Below are 10,563 nucleotides of genomic sequence, written 5' to 3'. Positions count from 1 at the left end.
GTGGTTAGGGATGACAATGCGAGATGGGTCTACCGAAAAGTGCGGGAGCGAGCTCACTAATTTAGCCCGTTGATCCGCTTATGCCCTCCCCGCATAACCCGTAGCACGCGTGGACCAATAGTAGGGTGGGTTGGTCCCCTGACCACACCACTTAAATAAAAAAATAGCATTTTATTTTGCAAAAAAAGAAATTATACCTCACTCATTCATTATTAGCAGTGTGATCTTTATTTCATTTTATTTTAAAAATTTAATTTAATTTTTTTTATAATTAATGAAATTTTAATTTTTGAAAAAATATATTTTTCTTATATGAGCTGGCCTGTTGGCCCGCAGACTCGCAAGTTACCTCTTATGCGGGGTGGGCCAGTGAAATGATTATGCACTTCTGGCATAGGACGGGCCAAATGCGGAGCAGGTCAGCGGTATTGCCACCCTTATCTGTAGTGATGAAGCTACAAAATGAGTTGGCCAAGTCAACCAACTTTTTGAAGACAACCCTAGATGCTAACTTTGCTTTAAAGGAAAACTTGTGAAAGGTCACGTTGACTGAGACATCGCGATCAAGGAGGCACACACTCTAAGATCCTAGTGCTCATTGCTAAAACAGAATGAAAAAAAGGATGATACAACCCAAATCGACAAGCAGATGACTAAGGACACCACAAACACTTCACAATTAGGCCAGTCATCTCAGCATCCAAGACAAGGCCCCACCAAACATCAAAAGGACCTTAGCAAAAGAACATCAAAAGGACATCAAAAGGACCTTAGCATGTGCACCTAGGTTTCTTTGACCTACCTTCTAGAAGGTCGCTCATAAATAACGTGCCTACACCACTCACTCTTGCTCCTCAAGTCACTCTCTCCTATATAAAGAATGTCTTGCCTCATGTATTTTTACATGTTAACTTTGAATAGAAAAGAAACTCTGTCAGAGTTTTTAGTGAGTTGAGTCTCCTAGAATTTGGGTCTTATCTTGAGTGCTCTGAGTGGCAGCTCTTCACCACTTATCTTGGAGTCTCCTCCCCCTCTAAGTGGTGTGACCACACCTTCATCATCCTAAGCTTATCTTTCCTTTCATATTTTTATTTTTCGATTCCTTTATGTTCTTATGTTGATCTTTTTCTATTCGGTTTCCATTTTCTTTCTTCCCCTTATATGCTCTTTAATTTTGCACCTATTCATCATCAACACCATATAATTGTGTTTTCTCTTGGCCCTCTAGAAGTGAACCTTCACACTTACTTAACCACTTGATTAACCACTTACTTAACCACTTGGTTAAGTAAGTGTCTAGTGAGAATCTTCTTTGGATTTTTCACCATATTCTACTTAGAAATCAAAAACCATAAACAAAGTGAAACTCATAAAAATGTGCAATTCTAAAATCAACTCACATTATCATTGTTGAAACATAATGAAAAAAAAAGAAGGATGAGTGTTGTTATGAAGGAACTTGAGTAAGTCTAACCAATATGACTTTGGCTCGCAAGGAAGTGATTGCTAGGAAAAGGTGGTCGAGTATGAGTTGATGAAATCCCAAGAATATGTTATTGGCGTTCATGAGGAGGGTCTCAACCAAGCCACCTGTCAAGTCACTTTTCTCTATAAAGTTCCTGCCGAGGAAGGCAAGTTCGACATCTCCAAGGATGGTCAATTTGTGTCGACTAGATGGCGAAGGAGATGATCTCATTGGCCAGGATGTATACTTCAATTTTAGGGACACTTATGTATATTGGTAGAGACATATAACTCGGTTTTCTCTTAATGAAAGTTTGTTTACTTGTAATTTTAACTGCCTACATTGATGCTTTTCTTTTTATCTCAACTCCTTTTTTTTATGAACAAAATGAATCTTTTTATCGAAGGATCATAAAAAATTGGTTTCAGACCTCTTGCGGGAATGATTTGGAAGAATTTCATGATTGTTGATGTATTGAATTAGTGTTTAGTTTGTGTTTAGCTTGTAGGTTGCACTTTTTTAATCCTTGCACAATGTCAAACTTAATCAAACAAGCGTTAATCAAATTTAGTAAAATCTTATCAACAAAATAAGCATTCATTGATGTATTTAGTATCTCATTATTTCTAACGTCTACTCGTGAGATGTTTATTTTCTACCTCTTGAATTAAGAAAACAAGAAAGCGAGTAAGACTAAATGAATTAATCAAGATCTCTAATTAAAGAAAAGAATTGAATACTCAACAAACATTCAATTTTTTTTTACAATAGCTTCCTTGATAATAAACAAACAATAAAGCACAATCTGCTACAGAGAATTTAAGAATAAAACTTTATTGATAATAAACCTCAAAATTAATTGTGAATAATAAGATAATCAACACGAAGAAATTTAGGCTTCCATATAGAGACAAAACGAAAGTATTACAACAAAGAAAAACACTGTTGGCAAGCTTTGAAATTTGATGTTTTCTCCTTGAAGCTTGCATCTTTTTATAGGTTTTTTTGTTCCAAGAATTTTAGAATAACATTTTAGTTTAGATATTTTTCAGTTTCTCATTTTCCAACTTTTCAGTATTTTCGGATCCTATTACCAATTTTATCGTGCACTTTGTTTATTCATATTTTTGCAAATGATTTACTTCTAATTATATTTTTAAAATATTGTAAATTTTATTTTCTAATTCTTGAACTCAAATTTCTTTTTTCCATTCTTGTTTAAGGAAGCAACATGAGATTTCGTGTATTCGGCCCACTCGCAAAAAATAAACACTTCCTTCAAACCATCTAGTCATTTGCTTCTATCAAACTGTCCAATATATGTAACCAACAAATCGTCTACTTTGGCAAAAAACACAAAATTAACAAAGATAATAATTAAAGCCAAAATAAACTCAATTAGGTCAACCTCAATTAAAACAATGAATTTAATATGATCACAGTCGAAAAATATATGATTAAAAATTTAAAATGTAAATAAAATTGTTTATCAATCATAGAAGAATGTCCATATATTGGTTTTGCTAAGATAAATTCGAGTTGATTGTGATTCTGAGACGATCAATTTTGGCTAGTGTTTGGCAAGCTTAAGTTGAATCGGCTGAGTTGTTGATTATACGTTAATTATATCGAGGTGTTTTTTTTTTTTTATCAGCAATAAATAAATAGAATAAGATGAGACACTTAAGGAGTGTCTCAATTCTTTACAAAACCACTTCTAGTTCAAGCAATTACAGTACATAACAGAGTTAACGTTTAAGTAAGTTTAACACTAAAGGACTTAAACAGAAGGATCCCAATTCAAGGCCCTACACATAAACCAGTGGAGAGAGAGCCACTGCAATTTACAGCTGCTGGAAGGTCACGAACAAAGTCCCGCTCATCCCTTTTCAGCTTAACCATGGTAGTTGCATCTTGACATAACTCAGGAATGCATGGTTGGGGCCCTAGCCTATACTGCTAGCTAGATTCCAGGGCCTCTTTCTTCTTCCTTCTTTCTGCATTTCATACTCACAGTTTTGCTCCTACTACGCTCTTGATATCCCTTTGATCTACCTCAGCTACTGTCAAGAAAATCTACAACAGCACCTCCCACTAATTACACCATTCTCTCTGTACTACAACATGTGGTGCCGTGCTTCCTTGTAGTTTGGTTATGCTGTACCTGCATACACTACAAACAAACGTTAGGAAATAACTCTGTCAACTGCTTCTTGTTGCCTTAACTTTGCTCCAGCACAACGTTCCTTCAAGACAGTGCCAGCATCCTTTTCTTTAGTAAGAGGAGCATCAAGATTTAGGCCAGCATCCATGTAAAAGGACTTGCTTTACAAATTTTGTGCCACACTGAGTCCAGCAGCCCTTTTCTCTAACTTCTTTGGCATCACCCCAAGTGTTCCACCAGAACTCCGTGCCAATGAGTTTACCCTCAATTACGCCATCCAAAAACTCCCATTGGCCAGTCCCTTCTACCTGTCTTTCAGCACCAGCATGCACCCAAGCCAGGCAACATCTCCTTCGGTACTGATAGCCAAGTCATTTCCAGCCGTTCTCTGCAGAGGGGCAGCTCTCCCTCCAAATAACCTCAGTCATATACTATGCTTCCACAAAACCAGACTTTCCATCAAGATCTACACACACTACCTATCCACATTCCTTCGTCCCTATCAGTTCTCATACCCAGCCATACTTCTCTTATTACACTTCTCCCACCCAGTTACCTTGCCAATAAGACACACTCTAGAATAGCCATCATCTCAGTATTACCTTTACTTGGTTAGTCCCATCAGCAACTTCTATTAGAATGCTAAATCGCACCCCTGTCTACATGCACTCAGCCAAACACCAACACAGCATACATTCGGCCAGGTTGCCTGAAATTTCATCAATCAGTACATATGCGTGAATTATCCCTTGCCTAGCACCCCTGTTGATCCCTTTCCAGTAATAACTTCCTTATCTTCTTTACATAACACATGTCTTCTGCTTAGCAATAACCTACCCCTGGTCCAGTTCTCACTTCAACAGAACCTGCTGATATAGCCTTCTTCTTCCAAGTCCTTGTCAAACTCAGATACATCCATACACCTGCACCCGTGACACCTCTTAACTTTGTGCTAGGTCTATAGGGCTTATGATTGCTCCTACTGCCCCTCTGCCACTCACTCCATATTATTTAATGCAGCTTATGCATGTAACCGAGTTGAGAATCAAGTCTGCATACGTAAAATCAAACAACCTGGTTCTATATTTCAGCCATAACCACGCTTTTAGCTGGGCCATCTGGACAATCTCCTCTGCATCCACCACTCCTTGATTGAACAAGATAGAGTTTCTTTGATCCCAAATACACCTTACAATAGCTGCCCATATACCTTTCCAAACCAAGTTTTGTTTAAAGTTGGCCTGAACACAATGAAAACTCACAAAGTGAGTCTTTGGTTCATTGTGTTGTACTAAGTTGATGTCCAACCACTTAAGGCATAACGACCATACTTGCTGGGAAAACTTGCATTCTATGAACAAGTGTTGGCACGTTTCCACCTGGGTCATACACATAACACATATTGTTGTATTCATCTGCACTCCTCTTCTACAAAGCCCCTCTCTCGTTGGGATTCTATCGATAAGAACTCGCCAAGCTGTTACCAACACATTGGGAAAAGCTTTCGCTTTCCAAACAAGATCCAAAGCATCCTGCCTCATGCCTCTCGTTTGCTTTTTAGGCTAACATATGCTGCATTCACTGTGAACTCGTCAGACAGCTCATCCCCCCCACACCTGAACATCTTCCATATCTCTCTTCACAGAGGATCTTGCAATGCATACCATAAGATTTCCTTCAATCTCAGTTTCCCATTGAAATCTGTCCCTCCTCCACTCTAACCTCCACCGCCAATCCGTTCCCTCCCACACGCCTACATCTTCCACCTTTCGTCCTTGATTCATCGACAGTGTGAACAACCTTTGAAACTTTGCTTTAATTGTTGACTCACCTACCCATACATCTTCCCAAAATCTGATCTTATCTCCCCTCCCTAGTTTCCACCTTAACTCATTTTGGAACCATCCCTTTCCTCCCCCCTCCTTGCAAACCTTTACTATGTCCCGCTACCACCATGACTGATGTTTTACTGGGATATGAGGGCAATCCAAATCTACACCATACTTTGACTGCAACACCTCCTTCCATTTTCCTTTGTCTTTCGCAATAGACCTCCATCTCCACTTAGCTAAGAGGGAGAAGTTGAATTTTTTGATATCCTTAAGACCCAAGCCTCCCTCTTCCTTCGGTTTGCACAAGTCTCCCCAACTTACCCATGATATTGGTTTTTTCTCCTTTCCCCACCCCCATAGGAACTTCCTTTGGATGCTTATAATATTCTTGTATACTGATTCTGGGGCCTTGAACACTGACAGATAGAATAGGGGAATTGCTGTGAGAACAGACTTAATGACCAAATCCTACCCGCTAGCGATAGATGTCTTCCTTTCCACACACTTAGCTTAGCTCTCAATTTATTCAAAACTGGTTCCCAAAAGATTTCCTCCTTGGGTTGCCTCCTACTTCTAGGCCCAAATATTTGAACGGGTGACTCATCTGGGCGCAATTCAGGGTCTTCGAGTAGTAGCCAAGGCTTTGACTCTGGACATTTATACCTGCTAGCTTTGATTTATGGAAGTTAATTTTCAACCCTGAGGCTATTTCAAAACCCCTTAGGATAGCCTTCGAGGTGTTTCTGGTTTTATTTAGCCTGGTCGATTAATTTATCCTAGTATCTTTAGACATTTTTGTTGAGATGGTTAATTGTTTGCGACTATTATTACTTAGGTGATTTAACTGTAATCGGTCGAGATGGTTAAACGGGAGGGATCGCTTGATAGAAAAGCTTTCTTAGTTGCTAACCTTGTATAGTGCAATAAAAAGGGATCATATGCATCGAAGCTTCCTAAATCAATTGCTTTTTCAGTACGGCGTGATCATCACGTGTTTATCAAGCTTCCTTGGTCAATCCCTTTTGATTTCATGTAGAAGTTTGATATGACTAACATTCCCAAGTTCTCGGAACACCTTGCCCGACAAATGTTTTAGCCGATATGCTTCGTTGGATATTGAATTGTGAATTTGAATTGCGTTTTCCCAATTTCTCCACATCTTTTCTTCAGATTTTCTACCATAGCTTCTCCTACAAATAAAAATAAAATAAAATTTGACGAAAACTGACGTAACAAATTAGATTTCTTATTTAAATTTTATTAAGTCAGAAATACAACAGATTAGATTCAGAATTAACAAATTTTATTTCTTACTTAAAAAATTCTAATAAGGCAGTTCTTATCTTTGCAGGCAGTTTCAAATCTAGAACACAGTGAGTTAACAATTATACACTTTTGTTTTAAAACAAGATCTTGAAAAACCAAAACACAAGTGAGGTTTAGCTTTGAACAGAAACTTTAAAACACATTTTTAAAAACTATCCAAACTATTTATATTGGTTCACTCAATATGAGTTACACCAGTCCCACCTTAGACCAAGATGGATTCTACTAAGATCAGAACAATCTTTACAAACACCTCAATTCTTGAACCCTTCAAGAACCAAGAACACAGGCTGAAAAAACACTATTTTAGCAACACTCTACTTCTAGAAATATTATCAAGAAATATATACAAAAACACTTTTACAAAGAAAAAGATTTAGGAAAGAGAACACCTTATTTGCAGGCTAGGGAATTCAAACCCGGACCCTCACAGCTGCAGCACTTTATAGAACTTTAAATCCCAAGCCAAAAAGAAAAACAACACAAGAACTCTTAAATTTTTTTGGATCCTGCCAGTTGACCTAGCGCTAGAGCGTTGCCTCGTCACGAACCTCCTCACCAGCTTGACACCACGTGCCCTTCAAGTCCACACCACAGAAAGTCTCTCTGAGAACCTGAAAAACACAGGGTGGCGCCTCTGCGACCGGTGGCGCTCCGACGCTCAAGTCAGTAACAAGAACACCCAAAAACTGAGAGAAGATATGCTCTGTAGAACCGTACTAAAAGTGCACACACCCCTAGCAATGAGCCGTAATGAAAAACGTACCTCTGCAAATTCTGTTAAGTTTACCTTTATAGCTAGGTTTCTTCTCTCTCCAGGCCGTTATGCTTTTGGACGCGTGGCTTGCATCCAGCCCTGCACGTGTCGCCATCTGGGCTGGGAGATAGCAAGTAGTGCTCAGCCCTACACGTGTCATCATCTGAGCTATGGTAACTCGAGCGTCATTCTCATACCGCATCCAACCCTACACGTGTCGTCATCTGGGTTGGAGGCAACTTGAGCGTTATTTCTGCGTAGTAACCAGTCGCGCGGCTAAGTCCTCTGCTCAAGGAGTAAGCTAGCACGCAATATGCTATGGAACACCACCTGACAAGGCGAGTATCGGGTGCAGCAAAATGCACCATCTCTATGACATCGCTTGTCGTTAGTGGCACCTTCCTTATTGCTACGCCATGCATGTCCTAGCTGAGGGAACCTTGCCACCAGCGAATGTACACTCTGGGAATCCTGTCGCTGATGGGCAAGTTGTTCCCTTCAACCTACCCGACCTCCATGCCCCATGCTGGCGCAACAATCATCTTATCGGACTTACACATTTGGACTTACTCTTCTGAGTTTCCAGCAGGCTTAACTAAGTCTGCTGGGAAATCCGGCGATGTGCTTCTTGCGGCGATGTCAGACCACTCGGTCGTCCATCGTCTAACACGTCGATGTCATACAATCTCGGCGACAACCGATCATGTACGTTGTAGCACGCCGCTTCCACGAGTGGCGACCATACTAGCTTTTGAACCACTCGCCTTTCTCTAGTCCACGTGTTCTGCTAAACACGCCCCACTAGTCACGTGCTTGACACGTCATCACACCCGATGACCTGGTCGGTACACAAGCCCCCTAGTCTCAGCTGCGACTTGTTCAGCGAGAAGACTAAAGAGGTTTAAATCCGGCGGCCTACGTGGCTTTGCGCGTTGGCGCTCGTACTGTTCACTGACTTGACACCTCACCAACTCCTTCGATCATTCGACACGTGGACTTATCAACGACCATTATTCATTGCCGTTTGCGCTTCTCGCAACGTTCGAAACTCTTAAACACTTCGTGCCACTTCACTGTTTCATTATTTTCTACCTCTTTTCAAACTCTCGAAACGCTCCAGCGAACGCTTCGATTTCTCCAACCACTATCTTTCTGAATACTCTTCTGATCATCTAAAGGTAACTTTTTTATCACTTCTACTGATATTTGCTGCATTTTAATCAGTTTGCATCATCCATTAACTGTCTGGAGCATACGTTGTGGGATGTTTTCTCTGCTTTGTTTTCTCTTTTCTGCGTTTAGGGTTTCTAAACCTTTTCTCTGCGACCCCCCTTGTTCTTCTATCTCCTTCTCTTCTGTCGAGTCTCTCTGCTTACGAACTCTCATATCTTCCCTCTTCGTCTTCTTGCAGCTTCCTCGATGGCTCGCTAAAAAATTACACCAAACCCTCATCCATCTCCTCGCAACCCTCCGACGAAAACTCGTAGGGCAAACCCTTCCTCCTCCCGTGATGGAGATCAAGGCCAAGGAGAAATAGAAGCCAATCAACAAGGACAAGAAGAGGAAGAGGATCAAGAGGTAGATGTGCAAGACGTCATTCATCCTCCTCAAAGGCTTATAGGAAGTTGTTCAAGGCCTTAGGAAATAATGGACAATTGTTTTCTTTATTTGTAATATCTTTGGTAGATGGTGCTTAAGAGGGAAACATAAGAAACCTCTTTTGTAAAAGCATCGTTAGTTGTAGTTTAGAAATATTAGAAGCTTAGGGGGGTGTGAACTTAGTAAGGGATGCTAGGGGGAGTGTAGAGATGAGTTAGGAGGTGCCAAACTAGGAAGGAAAGTCACACTTCCTTCATGCACTAGTTGGCGCCGAAGTTACATGTCATTTAGGGGCACATTTGCATTTGATTAGCTTTGCATTTCAGCACCTTATAGGCTATAAATAGAGGTGCTTGGCTTGTACAAATCAGATTTGGAAATTGAAGTAAGAAAACTCTACTCAATTTGAGAGAGAAATTGGAAGAGCTTTGGTGCCTTCATCAAGTCTTATCTTGGGTGTCTATGGTGAACCTCAAGTGGCGGCAGCACACTAATCTTGGAGTACCCACACTCTAAGTGGCGTGATCACTCACCTATTCTTCCATCTCCATAAGTTTTTCTATTCTCAAGCTTTGTTTCTTCTTCATGTTCATGTTCTAGTTTACTTGTTCTTCAATTCTATTTCGGGGCCTTGCTGTATTTTCAATTTTTGTTCGGTAGTTTCCTTTATTTGGCTGAGTTCAATTGTTATTTCTTCAATTCTTGTGATTGTGATTCAATTTGACAATACATGGAATTCCATGTGAGCTTTGGTTCGGTGCAAAGTCTTGGTGAGTTCTTGCAGTAGAACCTTGATCCAATTCTAACTAAAGTGCCAATTCATGACCAATTCAAGTTGTTCCTAAGAATGTCAAAGAATCATGTATTCTTGCTATTGCATTCATATCATCCCGTGACCCCCCAAGGGACCCTAACATCCCTTTGAGCCAGGTCGCGAGACCCGCGTTTTCTCGACCCAGCCAACCACAGCCAAACCCACCACACCCCAGCGCGATGGTGAGGCCTCTTCCAGACTACAAACGACTATACCCCTGGGCTTCTTCAACGCTGCTGAGTGAGACTTCCTCCATCAACACCGACCTCCTCCCCCTCCAGAAAGGTGATCAGGATCACCTCTCTTTCAGCAAAGAGCACGACGACAAGGTATCTGTGCGTCCTTGTCCTCCCGGCGAGCCCATCTGCACTGATAATCAGGGGAGCAGCGACGCCCCTTTCTGCTTCGTTTACGCCACCATGTTCAAGAAAGTCAAGCTCCGGTTCCCCTTTACACGCTTCGAGAGGGAGCTCCTGATCGAGCTTGACATAGCCCCCGCCCAGCTTCATCCCAACAGTTGGGCGTTCGTCCGGGCTTATCAAGTCATCTGCACGCACTTGGGACATCCGGCCTCAGTGGATGTGTTCCTTTACCTGTTCGAGGCCA

Source organism: Phaseolus vulgaris, chromosome 6 (assembly GCF_000499845.2).
Source record: "Phaseolus vulgaris cultivar G19833 chromosome 6, P. vulgaris v2.0, whole genome shotgun sequence".
Taxonomy (NCBI): domain Eukaryota; kingdom Viridiplantae; phylum Streptophyta; class Magnoliopsida; order Fabales; family Fabaceae; genus Phaseolus; species Phaseolus vulgaris.
Note: the sequence above shows the minus strand (reverse complement) of the source record.